This window comes from Dasypus novemcinctus, chromosome 8 (assembly GCF_030445035.2).
Source record: "Dasypus novemcinctus isolate mDasNov1 chromosome 8, mDasNov1.1.hap2, whole genome shotgun sequence".
NCBI lineage: Eukaryota > Metazoa > Chordata > Mammalia > Cingulata > Dasypodidae > Dasypus > Dasypus novemcinctus.
In genome coordinates, this window is record NC_080680.1 from 123,521,257 (window position 1) to 123,543,070 (window position 21,814).

The 21,814-nt window shown below is 54.7% G+C and overlaps 1 protein-coding gene and 1 long non-coding RNA gene across 2 annotated transcripts in view; one reads left to right on the forward strand and one right to left on the reverse strand.

Moving 5' to 3' along the window:
- GABBR2 (gamma-aminobutyric acid type B receptor subunit 2) overlaps positions 1 to 21,814 on the forward strand; it is a 367,202-nt gene that overhangs the window by 236,625 nt on the left and 108,763 nt on the right. The gene's annotated exons all lie outside the window — the stretch shown is intronic.
- On the reverse strand, positions 8,976 to 21,531 carry LOC139439417 (uncharacterized). Its single transcript, XR_011649323.1, has 3 exons — positions 21,281 to 21,531; positions 11,028 to 11,160; positions 8,976 to 10,364 (listed from the first exon to the last, which is right to left on the reverse strand). It is a non-coding gene; the product is annotated as an uncharacterized lncRNA (long non-coding RNA).

Sequence of the window (21,814 nt, forward strand, 5' to 3'; positions counted from 1 at the left end):
GGGGAGGCTTCCAAGAGCTTTTGGCCAGAGAGCAGTGGAAAGAGGCTCCTGGGCGTGGGAGGGGAGGCCCTGCCCCTGCTGAGCGGTGACCTGTGGCCGCTCGGCATCCCTGGGGTGGGCCCAAGGGCCAGGGACCACAGCTGCCACGGGGGACCCTGGGAGTCCCTCCAAATATGAGATCATCCTGCATCCTCGGCCTGCGCCCTGCAAACAGCTGCAGCCCTGGACGTCACAGTGTCGCACCAGTCCAGAGAGCCCAGCAGCCTCAGGTTGAGACTCTTACCTCTGATGACTGTCACCTTCTAATTGAGCTCACCGAGGAGGCGAGGAGAAACCGCCGGCGGCGCAATGCAGCTTCACGAGCTGTCGGCTTTTCCTGCTGGTGCGCAGGAGCCCGGCCCGGCCCAGGGTCTCCTGCAAGCCTGAAGCTTCTAGACAACGTTTCTTAAACAAGTAACTCCTTGGGAAGCAGCTGTGGCTCAATCGGATGAGCTCCCATCTACCATATGGGAGGCCCCGGGTTCGCATCCCGGGGCCTCCTTGTGAAGGCGGGCTCACCCACACGCTGTGGAGAGCCGACTCAGCAAGACGACGCAACAGAAAGAAGGGAGAAAAGCAAGAACACAGAAGAGCCTGCAGTGAATGGACACAGAGAACAGACAGCAAGCAAGCCGCAAGGGAGAAGGAGAAATAAAATATAGATAAAATACAGATACAGAAAAACATCCAGCAAATGGACACAGAGCAGACAGTGCACAAAAAGCCACAAGGGGGGGGAGATTTTTTAAAAAAGTATCTCCGCTAAGACTCAAATAGCTCCTCCCACCCTCAACAGATGCTAACCTGAAAAAAGAAGACATAGCATCAACTCAGTTTGGTTGGAATTCCGGGGAAAGGCAGTACCCCAAGTGAGGCCGGGCCACGTAGCCAGGCAGGCTGGCCACGGCCCTGCAGGCTGAGGCCCAGCTCACGTCTCAGCCATGGTTACCTGGCCCCTCAGTTGTGATCTGCTGTTGTGTGTTTACACACACACAGGCACGGCCAAATGTGATTACTTTCATCTTGTTAGATTTGACCCTCACCTGCCTGCTGTGGCTTTTGAGGTCCTGGGTTTATTCTTAAAAAAGCTCACCATCCCATCATTGATGTCTTTTTTCTTTAGGAGGTACTGGGGATGGAAGCTGGGACCCCATACATGGGAGGCAGGCTCTCAACCACTGAGCTCCAGCCGCTCCCACCCCCATTGTGTCTTTTTTTTTTTTAAGATTTATTTATTTATTTCTCTCCCCTTCCCCACCCCCCCACCCCGGTTGTCTGTTCTCTGTGTCTGTTTGCTGTGTCTTCTTTGTCCGCTTCTGTTGTCATCAGCAGCACGGGAATCTGTGTTTCTTTTCATTGCGTCATCTTGTTGTGGCAGCTCTCCGTGTGTGCGGCACCATTCCTGGGCAGGCTGCACTTTCTTTCGCTCTGGGTGGCTCTCCTTACGGGGCACACTCCTTGTGTGCATCAGCACTGCGCATGGACCAGCTCCACACAGGTCAAGGAGACCCGGGGTTTGAACCGCGGACCTCCCACATAGTAGGCAGACGCCCTACCCACTGGGCCAAGTCCGCCCCCATTGTGTCTTACATGTGGTTGCGTGTGTGTGTAAATATTTATGTATGCAGATATCTATGATTCAGTCATTGAGCCCTGGACTTAATTCGTTTGAATGGGAGCGAGACAAGAGGAGGGGAGGGTCCCCGCCAGTCCAGAATGGCCTTTGGATCTGTCTTTCTCCCAGTCACGTCTCGGTCGCCCAGATTGTCATGACTCTGCCAGTTCCTTGATCGTCGCGCAAGGCTCCTACTAGAGAACTTGCCAGAAGCTTTGTAGCAGTCCAAATGCAATGTCTCCTGTGTGTCCCAGAAAACGAGGCTCGCCCCAGGGACCCCATGTGGGCTCCCAACACCCACTGGCTACTTCCTGTGCCAAGGACTCACAAGAGAGCAACCAGCAAACCTGCCCCCAACTGCCCCTGCACCCGTCGGCCCCAGCCCACCCTAGACTGGGTGTCTTCAGGGGAGTTGTGTCACACACAGAGTTACCGTAGGTACCAATTTGGGAGCCCGAGCTCTCGCCATCTATTCCTGGACTAGCCAGCCCACCCCGCACAGATAAAATGCCCCGCCGCCCAGGGCCACTGCAGCCACGCGCTGTGGCAGGAAACACAAGTGTGGACAGCTGGGTCGAAGGACTCCATGGGCCCACTGCGTGGAGTTGTGTCACCTCGGGAGGTTACTTAACCCCTCTGTGCCTCAGTTTCCCTATCTGCAGAGGAGGGGGGCGTGGAGGCTAACAGCAGCATCTGGCCTGATGACCCGTCAGCAGCCCGATCGTTGCCCTTGCTTCCTGGGGCTGCAGCGACAAAACGCACACATGGGGTGGCTTCCAAGGACAGAAGCAGGGAGGCGGACTTGGCCCAGTGGTTAGGGCGTCCGTCGACCACATGGGAGGCCCGCGGTTCAAACCCCGGGCCTCCTTGACCCGTGTGGAGCTGGCTCAAGTACAGTGCTGATGCATGCAAGGAGTGCCCTGCCACGCAGGGGTGTCCCCCGTGTAGGGGAGCCCCACACGCAAGGAGTGCGCCCCACAATGAGAGCCACCTAGCACGAAAGAAAGTGCAACGTGCCCAGGAATGGTGCCATCCACGCGGAGAGCTGACACAACAAGATGACGCAACAAAAAGAAACACAGATTCCCGTGCCGCTGACAACAACAGAAGCAGACAAAGAAGAACATGCAGCAAATGGACATAGAGAGCAGACAACTCGGGCAGGGGAGAGAGAAATAAAATAAATCTTAAAAAAAAAAAAAGGACAGAAGTGGACGGCGCCCCAGCCCTGGAGGCCGAAGGCCAAGATCAGGGCGTTTGAGCCCTTGTCCTCCTCAGCTGTTGGCGTGGGCGCTGCCAAGACCAGGCTGGCGCGGCTCCTAGTCGTGCGCAGACACGGTCCCGATTCGTTCTCTCCACGACAGGGGACTCTAGACTTTTGTAGCAAGGCCGCAGAGGTTTAATACCAGAGCGGAGTGAGCCCTGCCCGCCGGCAGGGAGGCTTCTCTCGATCCTCTCCGTGCTCCCGGGACGTGACAGTTCTCTGCAAGGGGGCCTCTGGCTTGCCCGGCACCTGCACTCACGGTCCCCTCTGCACCCGCCCTTGGTCCAGCTCAGGCCACTCGACTCCAGTGGCCTCGAAACTTACCCCATAGACTGATGGTCGCAGGAGCTGGGGTGCCCCACCCGCAGCCCCCGGGGCCCCCTCCTAGCGGTCTGGTTGGGTTTGCCCAACCCCAGATGGGATGCGGGGGTGGCACCGGAGCCCCTGCCTGGAGGGGCCTGGGCGTTACCCCCCACCCCCGCCAGCGGCCTGCAGGCAGGGCTGAGTGGCCCGTTCACACCCGGGGGCCCTGGAGCCCGAAGCCGCCTCCCAGCGAGGGCTGAGCCTCGCCACCTCCCTGACGGGTGTCCCCAGGAAGCAGGGCCTCTGTCCCCACTCTGCTTCCAGGAGGGCCAGCCGAGGGCGCCGCGGGATTCCGCGGCAGGTGTCAGGATTTTCAAGAGTGAATTGTGGCTCTAACCTGGTTGTCACCTGCTCTCTCCTAATCACCGCCGCATCGCCCGTCCCTCCTTCCCCATAGAGGGCTCTGGGCTCTTCCCATGCTCCGTAGCGTCATGCTCTACCCCTGCCTGTTGTCGCCAGCCCCCTGGCAGGTGGGCAAGATGGTTTTTAGGTCCTCCATGAATGGGCAGCTCCCAGAGACTCGGGAGCTATCAGTAAATGAGCTCCTGCTGTATCCCGGCAGCGCCCTAGGCACTTGGCACCCATTATCGTCGAATGCCATGTTCCAAACAGCTGCCCAGTGGGAGGCGTGGAATTCTAAGTGCCTGGAGCATGTGGCCAGCTCTCTCGCCTGTCACTTCTCTGCCCGCTGGCACCTTCTCGGCAAGACCTCCCCTGACACTCTATTTAAAATTGCGACTCCTGGGGAGCGAGTGTAGCTCAGTGGTCGAGCACCTGCTGCCCACGTACCAGGTCTGGGGTTCAATCCCTGGTGCCTCCTAAAAAAGAAAAACTGCAGCTGCCTCCCCAGCCCCTTCATTCTCCCCCTCCCCCTATATATATTCTATTTGTTTGTTGTCTTCTCTTTTCGGCTCTGTCTCCAGGACTGAGAATGGGGTGCCTGCAACATAACCAGTGCCTGATAAATATTTTATTGGTTTAAAGAACATTTTGCATTAAATCATTAATGACAGTGTCACAGATGAAAGAAAACAGGCTCGGTAAGGATAAATGATTAACCCAAGACCCTGCAGAGAGTTAAGTCGAGGCCACCAAATCTGGCTGGCCGGGTCGCCCGCGTTCTTGACCGTTTCGGCGTCCTGCGGGTGGACATGGGGTTCCCAGCATTACTCTGGGCCTGCCCTGAGCCAGGCCCTGGAGGGGGAACTTGACTTTGCCCCCGAGGAATTCACCGTCCAGATGACCGTGGAGGGGCTATGGGGGGAGGCGCAGGGAGCAGATGATGTGGGGTGCCCTGGGTGCCCTCTGTCCTGGGCTGGCGTGCGTCTGTCTGCCTCCTCCTGCTGGCCAGTGAGCCTGGGAGCTCTGATGGGGCCCGTAACTCTGCGTCTTGCGCAAGGCCCGGCCCTGGGGTGAAAGCATGCTTGTGGATGGAATGAATCCGAGAGGCCACCGCCGTGCCGGGCCCCATGGCGCCTTCCTGGGGAGCCGGATTGGGAGCTAAATCCCAGCTCTTCTGGTTCTAAATCGAAGGGTCCCCGAGGCACATGTCGTTGGCTGCCCTTCCCCCATTGACTTAAAGACCGTTGTCAACGACTGCAGACAGTGCAGGAAGGAATCCTCCTCCTCCTGCTGTCAGATCAATTGAAAAGATCAAAATAATGTGGCTTAGCAATTTGTTTGAATTGATGCCTAGCCTTCCAGAGTCGCAGATTTGACTCCCTCAAATTGGGGGAAAAAATAGCTGCTTCTTTGTGAAAAGCAGTGTGGGGGAGTGTCTCATCTGAGCGCTGTACAGCCTCTACTCCCCATCCCTGAGAGAAGCAGGCACGAGGACACGGCGTGGAAGGGGCCAGGGAGCGCGCGGCCGTGGTGACGGGTACCGTGATGGCAGCTGCACGGCTGCTCGGCGCGGCTAAGCAGGGGTGAAGGCCCGCTGTGGCTGGGTTCTATGCCAACCTCCCAAATTGCCTTTAAGGTTTAATTCTCTGAATAACCCCACCAGGTAGAAGCCGTTTGTCTTAGTGTGCCAGCGCTGTGGTGACAAATAGCACAGACTGGCGGCTTCAACAACTGGAATTCGTGGTCTCACCTTTTTGGAGGCAAGAAGTCCAACACCAAGGGGTCAGCAGGCCGCGCTTTCTCCCACAGTCTGTAGCGTTTCGGCGGTGACTTGCTGGTGGTCCGTAACTCAATCTTGTACTTCATCACATGGCCGTCTCTCTCTCCCTCTGTGTTCTTGGGTCCAAAGTTCCCCTGCTTCTAAGGACCGTGATCATAGTAGTTTAAGGACTGCGATCATAGTAGATTAAGACCCGTGATCACAGTAGACTAAGGCCCAGCCTGATACAGTTTGGTCTTGTCTGAACTAATAACATCTTCGAAAGTCCTATTTACAAAGGGGTTCACACCCACGGGGCCAGGGTTAGGCCTTGATGACACCTTGGTGGGGGCGCGATCCAGTCCACAACACTGCTGTCATCAGTGTTTTGCAGTGAGGAGAGCGGGAGGTTAAATCCTTTACCCAAGGTTCCTGTCTTGGCTTCCTGCGGCCTCCCTAACACAGTACTACCAGCTGGGAGGCTGACCAGCAGAATGCGCTGCCTCGCAGCTCGGGGCTGGAGGCCTGCAGGTGGAGGGGAGGCCCTCCCGCCTCGCCCAGCTCCGGCCCCACCAGCAGTCCTTGGGCCTCGGTTCAGTCCTGGGACAGGACTCCGTTTCCCGCCCGTTCCTGACGCGGGGGCTGTCTCGTGCATAACCCCGTGACCCGCGTTTCCTTCATGCGTGTCTTTAATGACATGCCTTTCTTTCCCCAATTACAAAAATAAGTAAAGTGGACAGTACAGGCAAGCCCCCAAAAGAAAATCAGACTCACCCGTAACCTCTGCCTTTGGACAGGCCCGCGGGCTGTTTAAGTGCGGTGCTCCCGCTCGGGGGGTCGTTTTGAAGCTGTCGTTTCCTATAGGAAGGTGGAAGCGAGCCAGCTGTGTGTCTGATTCTAACACATTTTTAAAGAGATCCTAAGTAGTTTGCTAACTCATTTTAAAGGAAAATTATGGTATTTGCAAGCTACCTCTAACGAATGGTTAGCCCTGCAACTGTTTGGTTGGAAAAATGAGGTGCTTTTTCCTACAGAAACCTAAGGAGATACATTTTTAAATGTTGAAAACCAATAGTGAAGAAAACATTTTAAAGAAAATAATATAATTAAACACTGGTGCTATTCCTCCTTTGAGGGAAAATATTTAGATAAAGATATTCCCAGATCCTGTATTAAAAAACAAATTTGAATCCATCAACAGATGAATGGATCAACAAAATGCTGTACTAAGCCACAGTGGAATATTATTTGGCCGTTAAGAAGGAATAATGTTCTAAGGCTTCTGCCCCATAGATGGACCTTGGGAACATTTTGCTGAGCAAAATAATCAAGGCACATAAGGAAAAATACTGTGTGATGACACTTCTACGCACCATTTAGAAGTATAGGAAATTTGTAGAGGCTGAAAGTAGACAATGGGTCTCAGGGGCTGGGGAGGAGCGGAGGGGGGTCGGTGGCCTGCTGGGTACAGAGGGTTTGTAAATTTTGGAAATTTTTAGATGAAGTTCAAGAAAAGGAAAAGTTGGCAGAGCTCTCTAGCCATCATATGTATTTTGCTTCATCTGAGGCCAGGCCGCCCCCCAGAGGTCAGGCGTATCGGTCGTGAGCTGGCTGAGCAGAAAGAAGGTTTCCACGATCAGCGAAAGCCGCTGTGCAAATTTCAGCCGCCGCCATGCACGGCTGCGACATCAGTGGACACCAGCCCTGTCCGCGTGTGAGCGCACGCTGAGTTACTCACGCACACTCGGGCGGGACCCCTCTCTGTGCCTGCCTGGTGGATGGCCAGCTCCTGGGCCGGGGGGAAGGGAAGTTGGGGGGATTGTCTTGAAAGCTTCCCCTTCCCATGGGATCACAGGCCCCTTTCTCCTTTCTTCTTTCTCACTGGAATTCTGGATTCCCAGAATTCTTGCTTAAACCAGTAATTTGCAAACACAGAGACCTGGGGCCTGGTCTGGGCATTGTAACCCAGGGTTGGGGGAGCCAGGGGAGGAGGCAGAGGCTGTGCCCACTGTCTTCCTAAGAGGCAGCTTGTGAAATGGTGAGGAGCGTGGGCGCTGTAAACAGTCTTCCTGGGGTCACACCTTTTTTTTTTTTTAATTTAGTAATATTTATTATTTTTTTATTTTTATTTTTTTAATTCAATTTTTTAATGTTACATTAAAAAAATATGAGGTCCCCATATACCCCCCACCCCCCCTCACCCCACTACCCCCCCCCATAGCAACATTCTCCTCCATCATCATGAGACATTCATTGCATTTGGTGAATACATCTCTGGGCATCGCTGCACCCCATGACCAGTGGTCCACACCATAGCCCACACTCTCCCACGTTCCATCCAGTGGTCTGTGGGAGGACATACAATGTCTGGGGTCACACCTTGCTACCACGTGAACATGGGCAAGACAGGTATCTGTCTGCCTCACCTGTAAATAGGGACAGTGCTTCAGACTGGGCTCCCTGGAAGTGGTCTCTGAGCTGGAGCATTGTTTCTGGGAGCTCGGCACTGTGTGTACTCAGGGAGTAAGTGCACCTGGAAAGAAAAGCACCTGGAAGGAAGTATACCTGAAAGAAGGTGCACCTAGAAGGAAGTACACATGGAAAGAAGTGCACCCAAAAGTAAATACACCTAGAAGCAGTTGTACCTGGAAGGAAGTACACCTGGAAAAATGTGCACCTGGAAGGAAGTGCACTTGGAAGGAAATACACCTGGAAAAAAAAAGGTGCACCAGGAAGGCAGTACACCTGGAAAAAAAAAAGGTGCACCTGGAAGTCAGTGCACCTGGAAGAAGGTACACCTGGAGGGACCTGCACATGGAAGAAAGTGAGGGCAGCAGGATTGGGCAAAGCACAAAGATGACCTGCACTGTGCGTCCACCTGAGCCCAGAGGGTCCCCTGGAGCTGCAGGGCCCTCGAGGTGTCCCAGATGAGGCAGAGGGGCTGGGCCTTTGACCCCCACCAGCCGCTCCCTGGGCCGGGCTGGGCCTGGGAGGGGGGCATCTGTGGCCAAGGCAGTTCCCCAGGGCGGCGCGTCGTTCCTAGGAGGGCCTGGAGCCAGTCTTCCCGGGGTGGGGCTTCAGCCCCGACGAGGGCAGCTGGGCACAGCCCCAGCGTATCCCTCCAGGTGCAAGGGGCCTGCCTTCAAGGGTAGGGCTAGAGGAGGTGCCACACGTGCAGTGCCGGGACAGAGTAAGCGCTCAGTGTGAAGACGATGGCGCAGGGTGCATTTGGCTAGCGCCCGCACACTCTCCTCTAAGACCCCCCAACTCCTGTAATTGATTCTCCAGGAGATGCTGGGATGGTGGGTACCCGCCCCCCCCCCCCCCCCCCCCCCGCCCCAGCACTGCTTCGGGCGGATTCTTGCCATTGTTGGTCAGTTGCATCCATGCATTCACGTGTGTGCCAGCAAGCACACCTGTGCTCAGGTGCACGCGTGTGTGCACACCTAAATGTGTGACTTTTGGGCAATTATGTACGTAGCTTTATATCAGTCTATGCCAGTGGTTTTCAATTTGTTTTGCAAAAGACATTTTACAAATCTGTCTCAGTTTGCCAGGGCTGCTGTAACAAAGTACCTCAAACCAGGTGCCTTAAACAACAGGAATTTATTGTCTTGCAGTTTGGGAGGCTGGAAGTCCACCCTCAGGGTGTCAGCAAGATCAGGCTCTTCTCGCTTGCTGTGCTCCGTGTCGTGGCCTCTGCCCCGTCACATCGCCACCTGTCCCCGTCTGTCCCTTCCTCTCGTGTCCAGGATTCCTCTGCACGCCAGGCCTCCAGGCCCCCTGGGGGAAGGCTGCCCCCATCCAGCATGGCCTTGACTAATCACCTCTTCAAAGATCCGACTGACAAGTGGGTCCACACTCACGGGACCGGGGCTTGGGCCTGAGCAGGGCTCTGTGGGGGGCGTGATTCAGGCCAACACAAAGCCTGCTATCCTCGTCTCTCATTGGACATTGCTTTTTTTTCCCCAATTTCCTTTAAAAATTCCTTGCAAGACTTTTTTTTCTCTATTTTTTTTTTAATGTTACATTCAAAAAATATGAGGTCCCCATATACCCCCCACCCCCGTCACCCCACTCCTACATCAACAACCTCTTTCATCATCATGGCACATTCATTGCATTTGGTGAATACATCTTGGAGCTCTCCTGCACCACATGGATAGTGGTTTATTTTGTAGTTCACACTCTCCCCCAGTCCACCCAGTGGGCCATGGCAGGACATACAATGTCCAGCATCTGTCCCTGCAGCACCACCCAGGACAACTCCAAGTCCTGAAAATGCCCCCACATCACATCTCTTCTTCCTTCTCCCTACCCTCAGCAGCTACTGTGGCCACTTTCTCCACCTCAATGCTACAATTTCTTCCATTACTAATCACAATAGTTCCATAGTAGAACACCAGTAAGTCCACTCTAGTCCATATTTTATTCCTCCATTCTGTGGACCCTGGGATGGTGATGTCCACTCCACCTCTATATCGAGAGGGGGCTTAGATTCCACATGGATGATGGATGCAATTCTCCTTGCAAGACTTTTTAACCAACTCCCTTTTTTATTTGAAAATTAGCCAGCAACTTTGTAAATGCGGCCTCAGGTCGCCAGCCCTGAGGTCAGCCGACCCTGGTCAGGCCTCAGGGAAGGGCCGAGGGTCGCGGTGGTGGCAGCGTATCCCCCAGGGGCTCCTCGGGAGCGCGGAGGAGGGTCTCAGCTGGTACCAGAACGCGTGCTCTTAATTCCAATAGTTGTGCCTTCATTGTAATGTGTCCCATTAAATGTACCTGGCGTTTAAGGTGGTGAGGTTTTGCCAGGTTTTTGGTTTTTTTTTTTTCCAAAAAGGCAGACATTTAGTAAAGAAAAGCACAGATGCTTACGGGGGTGTTGTAAACACCACGAAGGGGGCCCGCGAATGCTTGCGGTTCGGGAAACGGCGACCTCCTTACGGCTTCGTCTGTATCTTGAACTCCGCTGCCATCTTCCCCTGAAAAGAAATGACTCAGGAAGGAGTGGATCACCACCCCGGGAGCCTAGAGTGCCTACAACTGCAAACGGGAGGACTGCATCCAGCATCCACGTGGAATCTAAGCCCCTCTCGATACAGAGGTGGAGCGGACAGAGCCATCCCAGGGTGCACAGGATGGGGGAGTGGAGTATGGATTAGAGCGGACTTACTGATGCTCTGTTCTGGAACTAATGTGATTAGTAATGGAAGTAAATGTAGCACTGAGATGGAGACAGTGGCCACGGTAGCTGCCGAGGGTGGGAATGGGAGGAAGAGATGTGATGTGGGGGCATTTTCAGGACTTGGAGTTGGCCTGGGTGGTGCTGCAGGGACAGTTGCTGGACATTGTATGTCCTCCCATGGCCCACTGGGTGGACTGGGGGAGAGTGTGGGCTATGGTGTGGACCACTGACCATGAGGTACAGCAGTGCTCAGAGATGTATTCACCAAGTGCAATGACTGTCCCATGATGATGGAGGAGGTTGTGGTTATGGGAGGAGTGGGATGACGGGGTGGGAGGGTATATGGGGACCTCATATTTTTTAATGTAACATTTAAAATTAATTAATTAATTAAAATAAATAAATAAATAAAAAGGAAGGAGTGGGAAAGCAAACTGGACAGCGAGGCTGCGCGACCCACCGGCACCCCGAGACCGGCGTCCTTGGCCCCTGTGTGGCTGCCGCAGCGCCCGACGGTGTGTACTTTTCCACACGGTGCGTCGTGGTGGGGTTCAGGAGCAGTCTTTTAGGTTGATGCCTTTGCGTCTCCTTCCCTGTGTTTTAGAAATAAACAACGGTTTTAGGGCAGGGGTGGGCACCCCCCAAACGGTGAAGCCGCCATGGTGACCATGGGAGCAGGGCCCAGATCCCCAGCAGGAGTCTGGAGGTCCCTGCCTCAGACCCTCCTTTGCCATCATTTCAACCCCAAGTCGACAGCCAGCTTTACAGCAGAGGGGCCTTCCCAAGACTCATCTCTCTGATGTCAGTTGCTTGTACCTCATCTGGTCTGTATTTAAGTCTCAACTGATGGTAAATGAACAACTGCATCAGAGCGATTTTTATCACCACCCCTGCCACCCACCTCTTCAACGTCTCCTCCAGGCTTTAAACCTAGCAGACAGGAGAGACGGGCTGGCTGGTTGGCTGGGGTGAGTGAGTAGGGAGTTGGCTGGCCGAGTGCACGGGGGCATGGACAGAGGGATGGAAGGATGGCTGGATGAAGGGAGGGATGGATGGAGGGAGGGAGGGAGGGATGGAGGGATGGATGGATGAATGGATAGAGGGATGGAGGGATGGATGGAGGGAGGGATGGATGGATAGAAGGATGGATGGATGGATGGATGGATGGATGGATGGATGGATGGATGGATGGATGGATGGATGGATGAACAGGCGGATGAACGGATGGGTAGATGGTGAGTGGTGGATGGGAAGGTTGACGGACAGGCACAGATGAATGAACGGGTGAGTTGGTGGGTGATTGAGAGAGGGAGGGAGTGGACAGCCGGCCTAGGAAAGGTAATTGCCGTTCATATGTGTCCTCTTCCTTTTAATCCAAGCGCATTTTGGGGAGGCCTTCAGACGCGATGGCCCTGTTAGGTGCTCGCCTCTGGGAAGTGTTGCCTCGTTTGCCGATGTGAGGTGCCCTCTTGTCATCTGACTCCGGGGAATGCGGGTTTCATCCCGCGCCTTTCTTCTTCTCTCACACTTCACCCTTTCAGAGATTCGGGTGTCATTAAAATCTGTCCTGCACCCCGTTCCTCTTTGAGGGAGCTCCTTACCAGGCCATTTCTGCTGTGAACCGCGTCACGCCAACCCACGCGAGGGCCAGCCTGGACGCCAAAGCCCGTCCTTAGCAGATTTAGCCAGGAGAGGTTTTGGAATTGCCAGTTCCGATGTGCACAGGATTAAATTTTCCAAATCATCGTGCGTCCTCTACAATGCGCTTGGTCACTGTGATGGACTAGTTTTCTTGCTTTGAGAGATGTTCCCATTGCAAAAAGGTTTCTGGAAGCATTTAAGCAGAGGGCTGGGCAAGACGGGAGTGCTGCTATTTCACGGGGGTGGCTGGTTCAGCCGCCGCTGGGAGGGGCGGCGCAGCATGGTGTGGCAGGAAGAGCACTGGGCGTGGAGCTCGCACAGCCAGGGGTGCACGCCCACCCCGAGCCTTAGCAGTTGGAGACCTCAGGAAGTGCCTCGTCTTCGTGTTCTCTTCTGCACGTGGGCTGCTCGGGAGGTGAAATAAGGTGCAGTACTAACTATTAAGTGCTCGGCCCAGTGAGGGATCCATGGTGGAAGCAGAAAGAAGGCCATACATTATTTGATTTTGGCTTAAACAGCAGGAGAAATCAGGTATTTACAGTGAAAAATTTAACTAAATGTCCAAGAACCAAAAAATGCCCATTCTGGGCCATGGCGTGGTCTAAACCTCTAAGAGCTCCCAGGCCAGTGGCTGTAACCTCCAGGCTAGAACTTTGGGCTGGACCATAAAGGACAGGGTTGGGGAAATCACAGATGGGGGACAGGCAGAGAAGGTTTTCTAGTAATAAGGATGCAGAGTTGCTGCTTGTCCTGTAACAGAGGTTGTTTTTGTTTTTTTTTAAAAATTTATTTTATTTCTTTCTCTCCCCTCCCCCCCCATCCCCCATCCCAGTGGTCTGTTCTCTGTGTCCATTTGCTGCGTGTTCTTCTTTTTGTCCGCTTCTATCCTTATCAGCGGCACGGGAATCTGTGTCTCTTTTTGTTGCATCATCTTGCTGTGTCAGCTCTCCCTGTGCGGCGCCATTCCTGGGCAGGCTGCACTTTCTTTCGCACTGGGTGGCTCTCCTTATGGGGTGCACTCCTTGCGCGTGGGCTTCCCTACACGGGGGACACCCCTGCGTGGCAGGGCACTCCTCGCACGCATCAGCACTGCACATGGGCCAGCTCCACACGGGTCAAGGAGGCCCTGGGTAGATGGACGCCCTATCCACTGGGCCAAGTCCGCTTCCCTGTAACAGGTATTATATTCCCTTTGACCTAAAAAAAAGTGCTTCCAGGAAGTTTTCATCAGGAAACAATTGCACCACGGAAAAAGACAAGACTGAAGAGCGTTGGTGGCAGCACGCTGTAACGGTCGCAGGAGAGGATGATGGGAAGGAGCCTTAAAATACCCAGTTGTTGGGGTCAGTTTGATCCATTTCAGGACATCCTTACAGTGGAATTGCTGCATAATCGTAATAGAACAATATCAAAAAGCAGAGAAAGCTGTTTACAATACATTGTTCGGTGAGAAAAAAAGGGGAACAGATTACAAAGAGTTTGTAGGGCAAGTTCCCCACTTTTAATGAAAAATGAAATGTACGTAAAGACTAGAAGAAGGTATTGCAAAACGTTAGCAGCGATTTTATTGGGGGGTGGAATGTCCTCTCTTTGCTTATTTGTCCCTTCCAAATTTCCTGTGGTATTTATTAATTTAGGTCTAAGTTTTAAAAGGAAAAAAAAAGGAAGATGAAACATTTTTTATTTCAAAAGAGCTGGACTTCAATCCAGTCTCAGCCCTTGCCGGTCAAGGGGCTTTAATATTAAGCCCCAGACTCAGTTTCCCCATCCGTGCAATGGGACTGTTACTACCTGCTTCAGAGGGTGTCGTGAGGATTCGCAGTTCCGTCCCTGGCATGGGCCAGGGGCTCTCGGCCAAGGTTAGGGCCCTTCCCCTCTGCCCTGTTCTAGCCGCGCTGGGCCCTGATCCTCATTAGAAACACCAGGGAAGGGGGATCGTGGGAGTGAGCGCCGATGGGCCCTGAGCCTGCCCCGCGCCACACGGGCCTCGGTTTTGAGGCTGGGGAAACCGATGCCAAAGGTGCCTGTGTCCTCAACGCTAAAACCCTGCTGAGTCAGCCCGGGGCGTCCAGTTAGCTGAGGGTGTATTAGGTGACGCAACCTCAGAAAAGTTCTTGAGGCTGGAGGCCTCGGGTGTGCACGATCAATGTCTGCTTTGATTGATCCGCTCTAGGCTGTGACTAGCTGACTCAGTGTAAATGTGTGAAGACAGCAGGAATTGTGTGAGTGTGCACACACATATGTGCATGAACACACACAAACACATGCATGAGTACGCATAAACACGTGTGCATGTACACCTAAGCACATATGTGCATGGGTAAACACGTACATGAATACACATACCTACCCATGTACACACACATATACACGAGTACATCCATGCACACACACGTGCACATGTATCTGTTTCCAGACCCCCAGTATGTGATGAAACAGGAACCCGGCTCCTCTCGGTTTCCCCCTCTCAGGGTCTTAGTAAGCCCCCTGTAGGGACGGATTAATCCGCATGAGCACAGCCAATTCCCCTCCGCAGCGTTAGCGCAGCAGGGCCCCTGCCGCGTGCGCGGGCTCTGCAGTGCTTTCCAGCGTGCACAACGAAGGTTCCCCGTCCGTCCTCAGACCTGGCGGTCCCATGAAGCAGCTTGGGACACACGGCCTCGGCCCTCCACGTCTGCCCACCTGCGCCACTGGACGCCGTCTGGGGAGCGGACATCACCCATGAACAGGGCGCCCGAGGTCCCCAGGGGCGCAGGCTGGGTTTGGAGGTGAGTGCCGGCCCCCAGTCACACCTCCCACCGCTCCTGCCCGGGGTGGCAGCCGGGACACAGGCGGTGGGGTCTGTGGAGGCCCGGGGCCTCAGCCGGGGTCGAGCTCTGCAGGACGGAGCCCGGGCCACCTGCCGTGGTCAGAGAAGGGCCTCTCAGGTCTCTCGGGCCCCCGCAGCGGTGAGAAAGAAAGGGTTTCCAAGACAGGGCCGAATATGGACCAAGTCCCCGGGCTCGGGGCGAACAGTGTCCCCAGAGACATGTCCGAGGGCTACCTGTGCATATCGCCCCATTTGGAAATTGAGTCTTTGCAGGTAGACTTGCCGATCTTGAGATAAGACCACCCCAAATCCAATGAGGGCTTTCCTAGAAGACACAGGAAAGGACCAGAGTCCCAGGGGGGCGGCCGTGTGCAGATTGGGGTGATGCAGGTGCAAGCCCGGGAGCAGGGAGCCGGCCGCCAGGAGGACGGACCCCAGAGCCCCCGGGGAAGTGCGACCCTGCCGGCCCCTGGATTTCAGACCCCCGGCCTCTGTGGCTGGGAGAGACGGGGCCTGTTGTTTTAAGTCGTTTGTGGTGCCCTGGTGGGCAGCCCAGGGACCCAACACACCCTGAAGCACCAAAAGGGAAGTGGTTGCTGAGAAAGACAAAGAAATGCCCCCTACAGAACGCCTTGACGGCTACCAGCCAAGCACAGGTCCTCGGTAGCGGGAATGGTGACCCTTGGATTCACCAGCTCACCCCTAAGTTGAGCGGGGTCTTGGGGGCCCCCCAAGCCCAGGCCAGGAGTGGGAGGAGAGAAGCCGTCTTACCCAAGGGCTGCCAGACTGACCCCCCAGCTTCTCGCGGGGCCCTCCAGCCCTGAGGTCAGCTCCGGAGGCCCCCCGCCCACTCACCCCTGCCGCCTCTCAGCCTCTGGGTTCTGGCTTGAGCTGCGAGACGTGGCCCCCTGTCCTCCTCCCCCCAGGCCACCAGGCGCGTGACCACGCCAGCCGCCCTTCCCTCCCTCCCTCTCCTCTCCTCTGCAAACTCCTGTCTCTCCTGGCCCAGGGGAGTCCATGGAAGATTTCGCAGGAGATGGAAGATTCTTAGCCTTGGCGCATGAAGCCCAGCGAGTCGGCGCCATGTGCAGCCCGCTGGTTTTCGAGTGGGGGTGCTGAGCCGAGAGAGACTGGGTGCCCCCGGCCTTCTGAGCTGCTCTCTGCACTGTGCTTTTCTTCTCGCTTTCGTTCACTCGTTCGTTCATTCATTCATTCAACTATTTATTGAGCACCGACTGTGTGCTAGGTGCAGTTCTCAGCTCTCGAGATGCAGCTGCACCAAAGCAGCTCCCCACTTCCTGGCGCCCAGATGCCTCCAGGGCCTTGCACTGGTGCCACCTCCCCTGGGAAGCCCTCCTTGGCTGGAGTCACCCAGAGAGTGGAGGCTCAGTGCTCCCCAGACCTCGCCCGTCACCCAAGAAATGGGAAGACGGTGACCTTTGTCCAGACCTGGGGACCCCCTGGTTTGCCCAGGCTTGGCTCTGTTGGACTCAGAGCAGACGCGTTTGGTACTTGGCCTTGCACTAGGACCGGAACCCAGGAAGGTCTGTTGGCTCATCGTGTTATCCTAGTGCCAAGCACAGCCCCTGGCCCAGAGAGAAATGGTCCCCAAAACACGATGAATGAGTGAGTGAACGGACATGAACAAAGTGTGAGGGTCATTGGTTCTCCTTGGCTTTCACTGTCCTTAAGCTAAAGTCTAGTTCTCTTTTTGTTTTGTTTCACCTCCTTCAGGTACAAAGAATTGGGCTAATATTATTCATCAGTTCATGGCAATTATCACCATTGGTCCAAGCAAAGCCCTGCTCTTCCCTCCCTCCCTCCCTCCCTCCTTCCCTCCCTCCCTCCCTTCCTCCCTCCCTTCTTTCCTTCCTTCCCTTTCCCTCCATTTCCTTCCTTTTTTCCCCAATCCCATTCCTATAGTCATCCAAATGAGTCTAATTGTACCTTTTTCTTTGTACATAGTTTTGCAAAACGTATTGTTTTTTGCGAGGAAGAATTCTTAGTTTATGTAAATAGCACTGTGTTATCCATGTTCCATACCTTTTCTCTTACTTTTTTCAAGTAGACGGCTTTTAAGACCCATCATCCATTTTGCTCTTGGTCTTTTCATCTCCTGCTCTTGATCCTCCCCAGGTCCACTCTGTCCCCCGTCCTCCTCTCCTCCCCCCCCACACAGTGGGGCTAGGGGCTGCCATCTGAATGCCCCGCACGAGGACCTCTCAGGACTGAATGCAAACCCTTAATTGGACTAAGTGGTGCCGGTGGCCGCCCGGAATGGCTGCTCCCGTGACATTCTCACCAGCCGTCCCCCAGGCCGCTACGTCCCCACATTCTCCCCAGTACTGGCATTCTCTGTATTTCTCATCTTTGCCATTGAATAGGTTTCGAGGGGCATCGCATTGTTTTAATTGGCATTTCTCTGGTTTCTAATGATGAGGAGCAGCTCGTTGAGTGCCTGGTAGCTTCTGAGGCTTCTCTTTGTCCGTTGCTTGTCCCTGTGCTTTGTCCATTTTCCAGATGGGGTTGCCACTGGAGCTTTTGCGAGTGCACGTGTCACCTGGCTATCAGTCCAGACCTCACAAAAGCCCTCTTCCATTCTGTTGTTGCGCCAGGTATTCTTTGTCCAACAGAAATGCTCAATTTTGGTCTAATCACATTCACTCATTTTTTGCCTCATGATTTGCGCTTTTGAAGTTTTGTGTGAGAAGCTCTTCTTTGCCCTTGGCTTTCAAAGATATTCTCCTGCATTTCTTCTGTTAACCTTACCGTTCACATTTAGACCTTTACTCAATCCAGAAGCCGCTCTTGTATGTGGCATTAGACGTGGATTGAGGTTATTTTTCCATCGTAGAGTCGGCCAGTTTTCCTGCATGCCTCTACTAAACAATCAAACTCCCCATTTATTTGCAGTGCCATTTTTTGGTAAATTAAATACCCTTCCCTGTATGGGTTTATCGCTTAACCCTTTATTCCAGTTGCTAAACTTTCTAAGTTCTTGGCACGCTTAGTGTCTCAGTAATTTTCTTTGTGGCACCCCCAGGACCAAAAAAATCCTGACAGTTTCATTTATTAAGTAGTTAGACAACTAAATATATATTTAAGCTCTAACAACTTAGTAGCCACTTGAAGAAACACGTGCAAAAATCGAGAGAAAAAATTTATTTCATTCTTGAATAATTACAGTTACTTACTAATGGGATGTATGAGCCTATTGGGAACAGGACAACTTCTCCAACCATAGGATTAGGTTGGCAATGCCATCCTCTTTTCCTGCTCCATGTTGCTTTCTGCATATACTTGCTTTTTATCACAATAATGGCCAAAAACCTGGTTTCACAAAGTTATGGTATCATCAAAAGTAATGTAGTACAATCTAACGTTGACACTGTGAGCCACTTCAAGTAGTAGCTCACACAATACCTGACAGAAGTCGCATCTCACCATTTCCCTTGAAAATTTAAAAAATGCCACAGTACCCCTGAGTTCACCATGGTACCTGGGGGCACCTTGGAACCCAGTTTGGGAACCATGACTCTGTTCTCTTCTGCTGGTTTATGCGCCTGTTCTTGAACCAGAACTCTCTGTTTCTACCAGGATGGCTCTCTGGTATGTCCTAACTTCTGGCAAAAGGGGCCGTCTTGTGCCACTTGCATGGTGCGACCTGCCCCCTGCTTACCTCTCTATTGTCCTCTCCCTTCACGCTCCCTCTCTGTGATTCCCACTTCCTCCAGCAGGCCCTGCAGGCCTTGGTATGCTGGCCCTCCCCAGCCTGTCCTTCTGCCTGGCCGACTCGTGTGGGGCCTGCTGGCCTCAGTTTACCCCCGTCCCCCCCACCGCCCAGGCCCCCCTAGCCAGAGCCTGCGAGCTGTGTTCCCTGACCTCCCTCCAGGGTCTGGCCTGGCCCCTGGCGCACAGCGGGTGTGGGCCCCACACTCTTGCAGGAACCCGGATTATGTGCTTCTAGAGCACCCCACCTCCCTTGGCTCCCCACTGCAGCCTGGGAAGCGGGGATGCCCACGGCCACAAGAGGGAGGGTTGGACTAGGCAAGATGAGGGCCGGGCCCCCGTGGGCTCGGGGTGGTCTCCCAGGCAAGCTGGGGAGCCACTGGGGCTTCGAGGCTGGCCGAAGCCCCTGGAGGGTCCCCGCATCCGGGGACCAAGGAGGGCGGGCAGGGGAGCCAGGAGGAGCACGTGGCAGCCCCGTGGCCCCCTTTCTCCTGAGCCCAGGGCCCTTCCAGCCCCTTCCTCTTGTCCACCCACCCCCACCCCGCCGTCCCTGTCCCAGACTTTCCCAGCCAGGAGCTTCTCCAAGACCTGGAAGGGCTCTTGTCCAGCCCCAGCCTCCGTGCGCACGCCGAGGCCAGCCCCTGGGAACGCTTCCCCAGAAGCGCCGGCTCCCGGCTCGGGCATGCCCACCACCCACCGCCCACCTCCAGACTTCCTCAGGTTCCCAGGAGGTCACGGCCCTGCTTCTGCTGAGGTCGTGCGGGCTCTGGACCTCCCCGTGGCCCTCCCGGTTCTCCTTGGGGCCGGGCAGCCCCCTCCTCCATTTCTCCATCCACACCCGCAGAAACTCACCCCTTACAAGGACGCGAGAGGGGGTTGCGGTGAGGATTTGGGGACAGGCGGAGGAGGCTTTGGTGGCACTGTGCTGGATTTGGGTGGGCGTGAGTGCATCCTCGGCCGCTGCCCCCCCACCTTGCCTCAGGAGGACCCACTTCCCCCGCCCAGGCTGCACCCCGGAGTGCTGCCCCAGGAGGCTGCCCCAGGCCCTCTCCTACACCACGATGCTCCTCAGGGCCCGGCTTTCAGATCATACAAACTTTATCTCATCACGCACCTTTGCAGAGACCACGGCTGATGTGGCTGGGGCCCCCAGCCCCGCACCCAGCCCTGCACCCCCGAGAGCCCTGCCCTGGGCACCTCACGGCCTGCCCATCTTCCTTCCCCTCTCTCTGCCCTGTGCCTCCCTGACGCTCTGTCTCACCGCAGCCCAAGCCCCCTCTCCTCAGCCCCAACGCCCCCACCATCTTATTTGAGCCCTGCCCCCCCCCCCGCCCCGGCCAAGCCTGGGCCCACCGGCCCTGCAGAGAAGATGCCAACAGACTGCAAGCCGCATGCCTCCAACGTTGAGGTCCGCTGGTCAGCAATTTGGTGTTTCTGGTGGAGACTGAGCTATCTAACAAAAATAGAAGTACGATAAAGTGAAAATTAAGGACTTCTAACCGTGGGGCTGCTTGCACCTGCAAGTGATCGGGCAAGAAGGGGAGGGGGACAAGCCCAGGAGGAGGGCTCGTGTGGGCTAACAAGCCCCCTGGGCTCGGCCACCCGGGAGCCTGGGGAGCCCCCGCTCCCGGCCGGCCAGCTACCCTCCGTGAGCTGTGCAGGAGGAGAGCCCAGGCAGCAGGGCCTCCTTCACTTCTCCCCTTCCTCACCCCTCCATCCCCACCTCGCTAAGCCTGTCAGTTCTGCCTCCCTTCCGCCTTTTGAGCCTAAGGCCTTTCTCCAGCTGTGCCCCTCGCGGCTCACCTTTTCACTTGGGGGGAGTAATTTTTACAGTTTGTGAACATGCTGTCTATATAATTTCTGTCCTGTCTTTTTGACTTACATTCCTGTATTATTAGTTAGGACAAGTATAGCAGTTTGATATGGTTATAAATTCCAAAAATAGCTGTTGGATTATGTTTGTAATCTGGTCTGTACTGGGTGTGATTAAGTGACGATTAGGGCTTTGATTGGGCCACGTCAGCAGGGTGTTGAGTCCCTGCCCCTTGGTGGGTGGGACTCACTGATAAAGGCAGGGCAAAGGAAGAGTTGAGGGTTTTTGGTGTTGGAGTTTGATGCTGAAGCCTTAAGCTGGAGCCCCGGGAAGTCAGCTCACAGAGGAGAGAGAAGCCAGCCCCAGGAAGGGCGGAACGCTGAGCCCAGGAAAAAGCAAGCCCTGGGAAGAAGAGAGGAACCCTGAACCCAGAGAGAAGCAAAATCCTGGAAGATAGAAACCCAGGAAGCTTGAACCCTGGCAGACATCAGCAGCTGTCTTGCTCCCACACATGAAAATAGACCTTGGTGAGGGAAGTAACTCATGCTTTATGGCCTGGTAACTGTAAGCTCCTACCCCAAATAAATACCCTTTATAAAAGCCAACCAATTTCTGGCATTTTGCATCAGCACCACTTTGACTGACTAATACAACAAGTAACACTAGCTGCTATAACAGACATATCTCCGAATCTTAGGGGATTGACGCAATTAAAACTTACTTCTCTCGTGCGCAGAATCCCGCCTGGCGGTTTTGGGTTGGTGGCAGCCTGTCCACGTAAACCCCGGCTCCTACTGTCTCGTGTCCTCACGGTTCTGAGACAGCCTGTGCTTCCAGGCAGCAGGTGGGGGGTTGGGGGCAGGAAGGCCTGTGGTCCCCTGAAACCTGTTGCGGAGAGTCCGTCCTGGCCACTTGCAGCCTCTGGTGGTGGCCGGCACAGTCCCCGGCCTGCTTGGCTTTCAGCTGCAGCACGTCAGTCCCCGCCTCTGTCATCACGTGCTTCTCCCTCCCTCCGTGTCCCAATTCCTTCTCATTATAAAGACACCTGCATGACCAGTTCCACTCTACTCCCATTTGGCCTCAGCTGAGCTGATCCTATCTTCAGTGATCCTATTTCAAAAGAGGGTCACATTCTCGGAACCAGGGGATAGGACTTGAACGTGTCTTTTTGGGGTGACACAGTTCAACCCCTGACCGATCCCCCCGCCCCTGACTGCACACCAGCGGAAGGGTGGTGCTGGGGCAAGCCACACTT